Source organism: Saimiri boliviensis, chromosome 1 (genome assembly GCF_048565385.1).
Source record: "Saimiri boliviensis isolate mSaiBol1 chromosome 1, mSaiBol1.pri, whole genome shotgun sequence".
In the NCBI taxonomy this organism is placed as follows: domain Eukaryota; kingdom Metazoa; phylum Chordata; class Mammalia; order Primates; family Cebidae; genus Saimiri; species Saimiri boliviensis.
In genome coordinates this window covers 174,393,111-174,407,215 of record NC_133449.1, presented here as the reverse complement: position 1 = coordinate 174,407,215, position 14,105 = coordinate 174,393,111, and the positions used below count along the sequence as shown (strand labels likewise).

Genomic DNA, 14,105 nt, shown 5'->3' with positions numbered 1-14,105 from the left:
ATTTCGCCATGTTGACCAGGTTGGTCTCAAACTCCAGACCTCAGGTGATCCACCGGCCTTGGCTTCCCAAAGTGCTGGGATTACAGGCTTGAGCCACCGTGCCCCTCTGGAAGCAGCTTTCAATGAGACAGGCCCACAAGTGTGCCATGCCAATTAACCATTGCCATGGCAACACCTGGGAGTTACTGCCCCTTTCCATAGCAGTGACCCAATGGTTACTCCCCCTTTGCTAGAAATTTCTGCATGAACTGCCCCTTAATCTGCACACAGAATTAAAAGTGGGTATAAATATGACTGCGGAACTGCCCTGAGCTGCTACTGTCTGCCCATGAATAGCCCTGCTCTGCAGGAGCGGTCACCAAGCTGTGACACTGCCACTTCAGTAAAGCTGTTTCTTCTACCTCTGGATTGCCCTGAATTCTTTCCTGGGTAGGACAGGTGCAGTGGCTCACACCTGTATTCCCAGCACTTTGAGAGGTCAAGGGAGGCGGATCATCTGAGGTCAGGAGTTGGAGATCAGCCTGGCCAACATGGCAAAACACTGTCTCTACTAAAATTACAAAAATTAGCCGGGCATGGTGGTTTAATCCCAGCTACTCAGGAGGGTGAGGCAGGAAAATCGCTTGAACCCAGGAGGCAGAGGTTGCAGTAAGGCAAGATCATGCACTGCACTCCAGCCTGGGAGACAGAGCAAGACTCCATCTGAAAGAAAGAAAAAGAGAGAGAGACAGAGAGGAAGGAAGGAGGGAAGGAGAGAAGCAAGGAAGGGAAAGGAAAGAAAGAAAGAAAGAAAGAAGAGGAAAAGGAAAGAAAGAAAGAGAAAGAAGAAAGAAAGAAAAAGAAAAGGAAAGAGAAAGAAAGAAAAGAAAGAAAGAAAGAGAAAGACAGACTTGAAAAATAAAGCCAGGGAATGCCATGAAGACAGGATTCTCATGTTTGTATGCCTAATAACAAAAACAATCACTAAAGACTCTACAGAAACCACAAACTCTCCCAAAGGGCATTACAACTTTACACAAAAAATAGTTCTACAAAGACCTTTGTAGAAGGACCTGTCTGACCTCAAACTGGCATCACCTTTAATATTGATAATTATTTCAAAACAGTTACGTACTCCTCCTCATTTTTTCTTGTAAGAGCTTTTGTCTTCCTTTCTGCACATAGTTTGCTGAATCTGCACATAGTTTGCTATGCCATGCAGATTCTCATTACAGTGCTATATTCCTAAATAAACATCTTTTATTTTATTTTATTTTATTTTATTTATTTATTTATTTTTTTTTTGAGACTGCCTCTGTCACCCAAGCTGGAGTACAGTGGTGCAATCTTGACTCACTGCAACCTTTGCCTCCTGGGTTCAAGTGATTCTCCTGGCTCAGCCTTCTGAGTAGCTGAGATTACAGGCGCCCACCACCATGCCACGCTAATTTTTTTATTTTTATTTTTAGTAGAGTTGGGGTTTCACCATGTTGGTCAGGCTGGTCTCGAACTCCTGACCTCAGGTGATCCACCTGCCTTGGCCTCCCAAAGTGCTGGGATTACAAGCATGAACCACTGTGCCTGGTGCAAACAACTCTTCTTTTACAGAGCCTCTCTCTGTTCATTAGGTTGACAGATATGGAATCAGAAATGGGACATGAATGAGATCGCTACTGGAAGATATTGATGGTTTTTGGAATGGCTGTGCAGCACTCACTCTGAGCTCTGTGTTTACATGGATGGCTCTTCTTTCTTGCCCTGGTTATCCCCGCTCAGGCTGAGCCTCCCTTCTTTTGTTAGAGGCTTTTTGATTTCTTTTATTAGTCTTTTTGATATTATTTGGGATCTGTAAGATAAGATCACTGTCTTTTATTTATTTATTTATTTATTGAGATGGAGTCTCACTCCTTTGCCCAGGCTGCAGTGCAGTGGCCTGATTTTGGCTCACTTCAACCTCTGCCTCCTGGGTTCAAGTGATTCTCCTGCCTTACTTAGCCTCCCCAGTTCCTTGGATTACAGGCATGCACCACCATGCCCAGCTAATTTTTCTATTTTTTTTTTTTTTTTTTTTTGTTTTTTGAGACGGAGTTTTGCTCTTGTTGCCCAAGCTGGACTGCAATGGCATGATCTCAGCCTACTGCACCCTCCGCCCCCAGGTTCAAGTGATTCTCCTGCCTCAGCCTTCCATGTAGCTGGGATTACAGGTGCCAACTACCATGCCCAACTAATTTTTGTATTTTTAGTAGAGATGGGATTTCACTATGTTGGCCAGGCTGGTCTTGAACTCCTGACCTCAGGGGATCTACCTGCCTCGGCCTCCCAAAGTGATGGGATTACAGGCATCAGCCATCATGCCTGGATAATTTTTGTATTTTTAATAGAGATGGAGTCTCATCATGTTGGCCAGGCTGGTCTCAAACTCCTTACCTCAAGTGATCTACCAGCCTCAGCCTCCCAAAGTGCTGGGATTACAGGTGTGAGCCACCGTGCCTGGCTAAGACCACCTTAATAAGGGACTATACATCCTTCCTGAAATGATAACAGACTTTTTTTTTTTTTTAATCTTTTCTGGTAAGCCCTTCCTGGTATGGAAACCAGTGTCTTTGTGGATTGCATATTCTGGGTTTCTGCAGAATTTGCATGCTGCCTGTGACGCATGCCTCTTTCAGTTTACGCACCTAGTTTCATATTTTGTTTGATCTGCACACCTCAGTTAACATTTCTGTGAGCACTTTTATCTTGGTTTCTTTTGATTTGGTTTGACCCTTCCCTTGCTTGTTTCTGAAAGTCTTTCAAGAGCAAAAATAAACATTCTAAATGGTGGGTGTGTGATGGCTAATTAACAGCTACTAGGGTGGTCATCACTATCTACAACACCTGACTAAACACCTGACATTCCCTGGCAGGATTTACAGGATTTTCTTTGCTTTTGGAACATTAATATGAAGTGGAACAGGATTCTCAAACATGAAAGCACTCCAGGTTTTCTGAGGTTCCAGCTGGCACGTATTATGATCGGTTCTTGTGCACCTTGATTTTTGAGATGGAGTCTTGCTCTGTTGTCCAGGCTGGACCGCAGTGGCGTGATCTCAGCTCACTACAACCTCCGCCTCCTGAGTTCAAGCCATTCTCCTGCCTCAGCATCCTGAGTAGCTGGGATTACAGGGGTGCACCACCACGCCTGGCTAATTTTTGTATTTTCAGTAGAGATGGGGTTTCACCATGTTGGCCAGGCTGGTCTCGAACTCCAGACCTTAAGTGATCCATCCACCTTGTCCTCCCAAAGTGCTGAGATTACATTCTTACCTATGAATTATGCCTCAATATAATATTTATTTGAAAAAATTTTCAGAGATTAGGGTTAGCTTGGAATTCTTGCTGTTTCACAGCCCTAATTATTTGCATTCATCAGTTGTCATCTTTCCCAATGCTAGATGACATAACATCTTAACTGTATATCAGGGATTCTTAACCTGTGGTCTGTTAATAATTTTCAGTGGATCCATGAACTCCGTGAAATTGGATGCACAATTTTGCATGTCTATGTGCATGTATTTTTCTTTTCCCTTGTGGACTGAGTTCATAGCTGTCATTGTATTCTCAAAACAGTCTGTGAACCAAAACTTATTCAGAATAAAACCTCTGTGTTAGAAGTTTCATGCAGAATGTGTAGAAAATAATATCAGTAAAGATGAGTGAACTAATAATTGACACACTGTTTCCAGTCAATGGTCAAGGAACCAAGCCCCTAAGAGTTTGCAGATTAAAACTGGCAGGTGTCAGTGGCTCTGTGACACTAACAAAAATTTGAGTAATTTGGTCTGAGAAATAGAATAAAGCCCTGTTCAGAATAGGAGGCATAATCAGTGTGCTACGAAAAGACCTTTCCATCACACTTATAGAAATAGATGTCTGTTATTCAAAAGTATCCTGTATACCATGTTTATTTTAAATATTGAAATTAGATAGATGAACATAATAGAGGCAACAGTTATGATTCAACTGTATAAAAATTATTTGATACTTTTTCTCTTAACAGGAACAAAACAATTACCATAGTCAACGCTAACAGAATTATATCAGGTTCAGCTTTGCCAGTGTTTAATAAAAGAAGGCAATTTTGATGTGGCTCAGTTATGGCAATTTTCATGCAATGAGTTTTAGGACTTTGTTATTTATTCTCAGTCTCTGATAGCAGGGAGACAGTGCAGTATTAAACTGGTGGCATAGGGTTGTAAATATTCTTTGAGATGTGAAGTTGCTCCAAGAAATCTGAGAACTTTGGCTTTCTTTGATGTACTTATTGACAGGTTTCTGTGGTATATTCTGTCCTATGTGTCTTGAGTGTGACATCTCCAGGCATTATGGAGAGTGTCTTTGTTGGCCGCTGTTACCTGGGTCCACCTTTGCACTGAGAATTGGCACCAGGGAGAGACATAAAATACAGGTAAGTGTATTTGAAGGTGAATGTGAACCTGAATCTATGTGAGAACTGGATGCCTTCCAAACCTGTAATTTTCCAAATAAAAGAAGGGTGGGCGAGGATATTGAAACATACCATGTTTAGTGGGAAACTTTGAGAAAGGAAATACATTTAAAAATTTTATTCTTTACCAGGAAGTATAAGTTAACTAAAATACCATATTATTTTGCTAGAGATGGGATTTCACCATGTTGGCCAGGCTGGCCTCAAAGTCCTGCGTTCAGGTGATCCGCCTGCCTCGGCCTCCCAAAGTGTTGGGATTACAGGTGTGAGCCACTGCACCCAGCCCAGCCTGATATGTTTTTAAGTGAAAACAACAAGTAAAGAACAGTAGTATGTAACTATTTAAAAAGACTATATATGTATATATTTATGTAGACATAGAATTTATCTGGAACTATTTAAAAAGACTATTTATGTGTATATTTATGTAGACATAGAATTTGTTTCACCAGTTACAAGAAACTGGTAACAATGATTACTTCCAGGCAGGCAACTGAATGGTTTGAACAGCTGGAGAGAGGGATTTACTTTTTACTTCCTATCCCTTCTTACATTGGATTCTTTTGTGTGTGTGTGTTTTTAGTAGAGATGAGGTTTCTCCATGTTGGTCAGGCTGGTCTCAAACTCCTGACTTCGTGATCCACCCACCTCGGGCTCCCAAAGTGCTGGTATTATAGGTGTGAGCCAATGCGCCTGGCCTCTTACACTGGAATTTTAGGCCATGTGCACTTATTACCTACTCCAAAGAAATATTATAAATATCAGATCCTAAGAGAAAGAACCAAGAAATAGAGAAATCAGCGGTTTCAATGATAAAGGCAGGTTAGCAATTCAGATTAGCAATTCAGCTGCTTGGCACTACATTGGTTTACGGATGTTGGTGAATCTTGGAAGCCATGGTTGAAGGGCTAGGAGATTATATTGTACAGGTCCCTGGGGAAGAAAAATGAGCCTGTGTGATTGCAGCAGAACAGAGACTTTGGTCTCTCCCTAGGGCACACTGTGTGAAGACCGGCTGGTGGTGCACTGCTGCTGGCCTTTTTTCATCCGCCAGGTGGCCCAGGAACTCAAGATGAGGACCTCCCATGTCTACGAAATCCGTGCAGTCCCAAAGGACACCCTGGTTTGACAGAGCAAGATAACTCCTCCTCCTTATGCCCCAGCACCCTCTTCTCAAGCCTCTCAGTAGAACAATTGCTTTTTTGTAAGTTTTTATTGAAATGATATGAAAATAAATGATTCCCCCCTACTGTCTCTGCTGTTGTTCTTTCTTTACACATTCCCCTGTTGATGACTTTATTATTTGTCTGAATTTGCTATTCCAGTCCAGCCATATAAAGCAGATCTAGAGGTGAGGTTTTTTTCTTTTTCCTTTTTTCGACAGAGTCTTCATGTGTCACCCAGGCTGGAGTGCAGTGGCGTGATCTCACTGATCTCACTGCAACTTCTGCCTCCCGGGTTTCAGCAATTCTCCTGCCTTAGCCTCCCAAGTAGCTGACACTACAGGCGCGTACCACCACGCCCAGCTAATTTTTGTATTTTTAATAGAGACGGGGTTTCGCCATGTTGGCCAGGCCTGTCTTGAACTCCTGACCTCAGGTGATTTACCTGCCTTGGCCTCCCAAAGTGCTGGGATTACAGGTGTGAGCCACTGCGCTCTGCCTTTTTTTTTTTTTTTTCTTTTTGAGATGGAGTCTTGCTCTTGTTGTCAAGGCTGGAGTGCAGCGGCACCATCTTGGCTCACTGCAACCTCTGCCTCCTGGGTTCAAGTGATTCTCCTGCCTCAGTCTCCCAAGTAGCTGGGACTACAGGTATGTGCCCACCATGCCCGGCTAATTTTGTATTTTTAGTAGAGACGGGGTTTCATCGTGTTGGCGAGGATGGTCTCGAACTCCTGACCTCAGGTGATCCGCCTGCCTCGGTCTCCCAAAGTGCTGGGATTACAGACGTGAGCCACCGCATGTAGCCTAGAGCTGACTTTTGTGCCTCCCCTTCCTTGCTGGAGTTTTGGAAGCTTGCATTTTCCCCTCTGGATTTCTACTGCCATCCTTTCATGAGGGATGTCTGAGAAGCTGGAAAAGTTGTTACGTGGCTTACTTATGCCAAGCCACCTTCCTCAGAGTATCAGGGATGGAGCACGATGTGGTTAACTTTAGTTAACATGTGGACTGGCTGGAAATGTCACTGAAACACATCAGCCATTGTTTTTCCCTTATCCAGACTCTTCAGGTCTGATTGCTTAAGTGAGAGAGTCTCAGGTTGGTGCTCATCTTGAACACCTCTGTAACACTTACAAATCTTCTCCAGGCCCCAGGCTCAAAACCTCAGGTAGGCTATGGGTGGAATTGTGTTCCCCACTTCCCACCCCTCTACTGAAAGATAGGTTGAAGTCTGCACCCAGCTAAATTATACTAATCGACCAGGGTTAACCCTGGTAACTGTGAATACAATTTTATCTGGGAAATAGGATCTTTGAAGGTGTATCTAGTTAAAATGAGATCATTAGGGTGGGTCCAATCCGGTATGACTTGCGTCCTTGCAAGAAGAGGAGAAAAGACACAAAGAGAGTCACAGAGGGAAGATGGCTATGTGAAGGCGGAGGCAGAGCTGGGAGAGACGCTGCTGCAAGCCCAGGAATGCCTGGGACTGCCAGAAGTTGGAAGAGGCAAGGGAAGATCCTCCCTCAGAGATTTTGGAGGGAGCATGGCCCTGCCAACATCTTGATATTGAACTTCTAGCCTCCAGACCATAAGTTTTTGTTGTTTTAAACTACTGAATTTTTGGTCATTTTAGCAGCCCTAGGAAGCGACCATCCACCACGCTTGGAAGATGTTTTTGTTAGGGCAGCAGCACTGAGCAGTGCCGAAGAACCTGGGTTCTGTAGTCTGAAATGCCTCCTCTGTTTACTAATTACGCAACCATAGGCAAATTTGCTAACCTCTCTCTGTTTCGGTTTCCTTATCTGGGAAGTAGGATGTTAATAGTACTGACTTCACAGGGCACAAGGATTGTAAATCAAGACATTTAGCACATGGCCTGCCAACAAGGACGGACCCAGTAAATATTTGTGATTACTGTTTTATGGGTACTTTATATTTGTAGCAAATTATACTAATTTTCCTTTTTTTTTTTTTTTTTTTTTTAGACCAAGTCTCACTCTGTTGCCCAGGCTGTAGTGCAGCAGCGTCATCTCATCTCACACAACCTCCACCTCCCAGGTTCAAGTGATTCTTGTGCCTCGGAGTTGCTGGGATTATAGGCGTGTGCCACCATGTCTGGCTAAGTTTTGTGTTTTTAGTGGAGATGTGGTTTTGCCACTTTGCCTAGGCTGGTCTTGAACTCTTGGACTTAAGCTGTCCACCTGCCTTGGCCTCCCAAAGTGCTGGGATTACAGGCGTGAGCCACTGCACCTGTCCAAATTATACTAATTTACCATTGGAACATACAGTTTTCTTTTAAATTAAATTCTAGTTGAAAGTTGATACCAGAGATGAAGTTGCCTCCACCTCAAAAGGCAATTAAAATAAGAACTGTGAGTAAATAATAATACAGGTAGTAGATTAAATAATAATAATAATTAATTAATAATAATAATTAAATAATTATACAGGTAGTAGATGGATATGGCAAACATTGTGAAGGTGTAAACTACTAATTTTATTGATCACTTACATGTGCCAGGCACTGTTCAAAGCACTTTACATGTTTTAAGACATTTATCCTTAACATCCCTCAGAAAGGTGCTATTACATCTTAATTTGCTAGAAAAGGGATCTGAGTCACAGAGAGGTTAAGTAACTTGCCCAAGCCCAAACAGCTGGCAACACAGCAACACAGGAAATCAGGCACTTGGGGCTGTGCACCTAACCTTTGCACTAACCAGGCAAAGAAGGAGTCCAGCCACGAGGCCTTCATAGGCCCACAGGGTTGTGCAAACCAGAGTTTGCTCCACAGAGGTGAATTCAGCCTGCTCGGCATTAAAAGGAAATGTTACTTGCCCGCTCCTCCACCTGCCTCCACTGAAACTAGGCAATTCTTACCCAACAAAGTGATTTCCTCTCCTCCCAGCCCTCCCTTTTGGATGTCCAGAGCACCTGCCAGGAGCTAAACCCCTTTGGGAGAAATCAAATGCACACTGTTGACATTTAATCTATGACAAAGTGCTGCCCTCTCCAAAGCAGCTAATGAAAAAAAAAAAAAAATCCAGGCCTGGGGAACACCCTAGTAAGTGAAAATAAACATGTTTTTATTGTTTCATACTAAAAGATGTACTGGGCTTCATACACTGACAGCTGGGAACAATGCACATTTTTGGCAAAGGAGACTTGAGTACTCTCTGCAGGTTCACGTGGTTGACCCTCCCTGCATGAAGAGCAGATGGTGTTTCATGCACAGATTTCTGGCACAGTTCTCCTCTTGTCTGATGTAAAAGATGCGAGTGGACCTCTCCAGCAAGGGAGCCCCCTTTCCCTTTTTGCTTCCTCTGATCAGTTTCGGTGGTAAAGAGCAAATTTAGCACTTCATTAGGGCCACGAACCCAAGTCAAGCTCTGGACTCTGAAAGCACTGAGTCTACCACAGAATCACAGAACTTAAAACTGAATTAACATGTGGATCATGTGGATAGTTTTTTGAAAACTGATGGTAGAAAGTGGTCCTGATGGGAGGTGGCTTAGGGTCATGACTTCTGATATCTTCTAGAAGAACATGTTAAGTCCAGGAAAAAAGCACTTGAAAAATAAATGTGCTCCCAGGAGAAACATGATCAGTACTGGATATTGAAGTGAGAGACAATAACCCTGACATTAAACACCCCATTAGCACAGTTTTACAAGAAATCTGGAATGCTACAAATCTGAGAGTTACCCAACAGTGAAGACATATTCTGTATGTTTTTCTTCTTACTAGAAAATTCCTTTTGGTTTTCCAGGATACAAAGTGTGGCACGAATCTCTGATGACTCCATGTGGGTAAACAACACCAACACACACGCAACAGACATTTCAAAGTAATCCATACAGATCATTATAAATCACAAAACCAGCAAACAAGCCCCCAAACCTCTTGGCTTTACAGTGGAATATACCAAGAAAATAAGCCGCCAGCCCTGGAACTCTTTATTTTTTGGGATGAAGATATGAAAGGTTTAGAAGTCCTTAAGTGTCCACTGCCCTAAGCAATCATTTTTTATATATTTATATATTGTATATATGCAAGGTTTATTTATGCAATATTCCATAATGACTAACATATACCCTTTTTATAAACACTATTCACACATATATAAACTCATAAAGCTTCTCTTTTGTCTATTAAAACACTGTACTTAGAAGAATAAGCAGAGACACAAGAGTCTACAGTTTTTCTGCTTCTTTTTTCATGGAGGTGTGTATTTTTCTCTTTATCCATTTTCTCCTTACCCTTTTTACGCTTAACACCCCTTCTGTCTGACCTAAAGTGTAGTAATAAGAAACAGTAATTCCAGGAGATGGAACTCAGACATCATTAACAAACTCTTCTACTGCACATTTCTGATGGACTCATTGTGATCATTCAAGCCCATCCTTGCTTCCTCCCTGCCACCCCCAGCACTTTTTGATCCTTGATCATTTGGAATCTGTTTGCTAAAACCAAGAGTCCAAAGATGAAAACTTTAGAAAGTGGGAAGCTTGGCTGGGTGTGGTTTCTCACCCCTGTAATCCTAGCACTTTGGAAGGCTGAAGTGGGTGGATCAGAAAGTCAGAAGTTCGAGACCACCCTGCCCAATATGGTGAAACCCTGTCTCTATTAAAACTACAGAAAAATTAACTGGGTGTGGTGGCAGACACCTGTAGTCCTACCTACTCAGGAGGCTAAGGCAGGAGAATTGTTTGAGCCTGGGAGATAGAGGTGGCAGTGAGCCGAGATCATTCCTCTGCACTCCAGAGTGAGACTCTGTCTCAAGAAAAAAAAAAAAAAAAAAAAAAAAAAAAAAAAAAAAAAAAAAAAAAAGAAAGTGGGGAGCTTTTTCTAAGCTTCTGGAAAAAAAAACACATTTTTTATTTTGTGTTTTTGAAAATATTTAGTTTATTGGCTAAGCAGGTTCAAAGGAAGAGCTAAATTCTTATGAAACCCTCTACTATGCATCATGGAAAGTTCCCAGAGACTTAAAAAACAGCAAGTGTAAAAATTAGGAGTGATGGTTTCCTATTGCCCGATTGTAAGGCAGAAGCCAATGTATGAAGATGGAAATGTGACTAAGAGGGCTTTGAAGACAAGGTGTAAATACCCAGTGTGCTCAATCACATTTCTTCCCTTCTCACCTACCACTTGGCAGATAAAGCCAGAACCCTGGGGCTTCTTATGGTGTACTATCACCTCTTCCTGTGGTTAACAGAGAGAAGGGTATGGCTAAGAAGTCCAAATTATTCATAGCATTCAAAGGTGGCTGCCAGTTTAATCCCTGCATATGACACCTTCACATAGAAGAAAACATTTCTGTAACCTTCAGATGCAATCCTTACTCTGCTTGTGATTTGGCCAGTGTTGGCTCCTGTTTACAAGCAGGGCTGGATGAAAAACTGAGGATGTGTCCATGTAAAATTAGGATCTGAACTCTAAAACAAGTGACATATCTCAGTGATGCTGCATTTGTGTTATTGTCTTTGATAATCAGAGCAGCAGGTGCTTTTAAAAAATCAAATTCTTATTGATGTCTTAAGAGAGGAGAAGATGAAAATATATGGCTCAAATAACATCAGGGTATTTATGAATTTCACTTATATGAGCAATGTCTCTTGTAGGTTAGCACAGGTAATTTTAAAGTTGTATTTTAGATTATAGTATTTTTCTTAAATGAGGAGTAGAATGTCTTCTAATGGTTTGTTCTTGATGATGATTTATTTATGAACATAAAAGGATGTATGGTTATAATTGATATTTATATCTTTCTACTTGAAATAGCCTCTTTGTAAGCATTGCAGTTTGGTATCTTTCTTATAACATCATGGATTTTTTTCTTGTCTGAGACTCCTTAGATACCAAGTCTTTATTTCCTTGATCACTATGTTTTATTAGAAATTCTTTGGGTCAGAAGGTATCATGGGAAAAGACAGACTGGAAAAGAATAAAGATGTGGCAGAGGGATGCAGGATGCTTGATGGGGAATCAGGCTGGGGGTGATGGCTAGTGCACATTGTGCTGAAGCATTGGCCTCTTCGGATTGAACATCAAAGAAAATATTAAGTCACCTCCTCATCACTCTAAATCTGATCTGGAGAGACAGGCCAGACCACAAAACTGGAAGGCACTGGATGTCCCGTCTTGTCATTTGTTAGGTGCCAAGCTATGAGAAATTAGCAAGATAAAGTTTGGCTTTGACAAAAGCAGTGAGTAACAGAGGGATAAGAGTCTGGTGTAAACTGTAATAGCATATGACTCACTTGCTTTTCTCCACTCTGGCCTACCACCCATTAATACGGCGGGTGAAGATGGATTTGCTTCCTCCTATTACTCTCCTGTCTTGGAGGCCAGATTATTGGTATCCCTGTGCCATCCCTGATGTTCAAGGAATATCATGCAGTCCACAAACTCTCCATTTGAGCAGTTTCCATCCCGGCAGATTGTTTGCTCTCTTCTGCATCCCAGTTGTCACAAGCTCCTCCTGGGAAGATGACCAAGGCAGGTTCTGAAAAGTAAAAAGGATTTCAGAATCTGTTGTGTGCAAATACAGCTGGGAAGAACTATAGTTCTTCAGGATTCTTGTACCTTTGGGGTAGAAATTTTTCTTCTCACAGAAGAGATGCTATGTTCTTCTCAGTGCATCATATCAGGAGGTACACAGTATCTGTTTCCCCATTGCTGGTGATGCTAACTTTGGTGTTTTGGTTAAGGTGATTGTCCACTGTAAAGTTGTGATTTTTTTTTCCCTTCTGTGACTAATAAGTATCTTGTGAGGAGACATTCTGAGACTTTTCAAGCTTTCATCCACTAGTTTCAATATTCATTCATGGTTATTGCCTGAACCAATTATTACTGAGTGGTTGCCAAATGGGTTGTTTTTAAATTTCATAATTTCTTTTACACTTAGAGATTGGCACTTGACTATAAGGGGGAGCTTTTCTTTCTCCTGCATTTATTTATTTATATCAGCACAGCCTCAGGGATTCCTATTTTATTTTACAGGTTATCGCCCATTACTGCCAAGCCCCCGACTCCTGCTCTAAACCCTGAACCTAATGATGAAGAAAGAAATAACAGACAAATATAGATTGAGAGACATTCCATAAAATAAATGGCTTGTACTATTCGCCATTCCAAGACCATAAAAGAAAACGAATCTCAAGGAACTGTTCCACATTAACTGTTTCACATTAAACTAAAGAGATATGACAACTACATGCAAGATGTGGTCCTGAAAGGGATCCTAGAAAAGACTTTTGAAATAATTTTTCTGTAAGGGAAAATAGAACAATTAAAAAATAGTAGGCCAAATGAATATGACCTGTAGACTAGTTAATAGTACTACATCAACATTGATTTTCTGATTTTTCTGATTTTATTATGGTTATGTAAAAGCATATCCTTATTTTTGAAAAACACAGACTGAAATGTTTAGGGATAAGTGGCATTTAGTCTCCAACTTACTCTCAAATGGTCCAAAAATAAATAAATAAATAAAAATGAACCTGGTAAAATCTTAACTTTTGGGGAACCTAGTGGAAGACCTTACAGGAACTCTTTGCACTATTTTAGCAAACATTTAGGGAAATCTGAAGTTATTTCGCAAATAAAAACTTAAAACCCATGAGCCCCCAGAATTTCTCTGAGGCCTTAAATATTGTATTTTCATGGCCAAACTCAACTTGCATTCTTATCATCCTCACACATGTAATCAATATCCTCCCCTCCCTGGCCAATGTCTTGCCTCCTTTCTCTTCCTAGGTTGAGGATGCTCCAGAGGAAAGTGCAACCAAACCTCTCTGGCAGCCCCTTGTGAGGCGAGGGCAAGTGGTTTGACTGCACATAACAGGAGGTTGCTCTTTATGACTTTGTTGCATGGCTCTTGGCCATGAGTACTAATAAAGTCCAAACTGATCATCCTGCAGGAGGAAAGGAGAAAGCTAAAAGGATGATGGGAAATTCATTCAATATTTCTATCTCCTGTCCAATTTTCTTTCATCTATACCCTGATTTCTTTTCTGTCCAGGGACTCATGCTGATGTAACTGGCTAGTTTTTGCTTGGGGAAACTTTAATGATCACAGCCTCATTATTTGTGGGGATGGTGTGGCACAGTCAGATCTTACAAGCCATTTGTGGAAGTCTTATCACATCAATCTGGGGAGTCTTACTTAAACCCCCAACTTACAAAGGCAGAACTAAGATCTGTGGCTCCAGAGACCAAAGGTACCAGAGGAGGCTCGGCTTTCAAGCAGGCAACCACAGCTGGGCTGAAAATGGAGCTGCCCTGAGCTCCCAGGGCCTGCAAATGCACTGCAACACTTCCTTATTAGCTAATGTGCTTCATTCAGCACAATAGCAAGTAAGAGCTTTCAGAGGCTCCAGGTGGCTGCTTTACATTCAGCAGGAGAAGCAGGCATTCCGTGATTACGAGGATACATTCTGTGTCTCACCATGTCAATAAATTACACAGGATTTGGA

General features: G+C 41.7%; 1 protein-coding gene across 1 annotated transcript in view; it reads right to left on the bottom strand.

The window, feature by feature from the left end:
* Positions 1-10,446: 10,446 nt before the first annotated feature.
* SH3RF2 (SH3 domain containing ring finger 2) overlaps positions 10,447-14,105 on the bottom strand; it is a 144,960-nt gene continuing 141,301 nt past the window's right edge. Inside the window, exon 11 of the mRNA XM_074381260.1 lies at positions 10,447-12,130. The gene's annotated coding sequence lies outside the window, so the exon portion shown is untranslated. The remainder of the gene's footprint in view (positions 12,131-14,105) is intronic.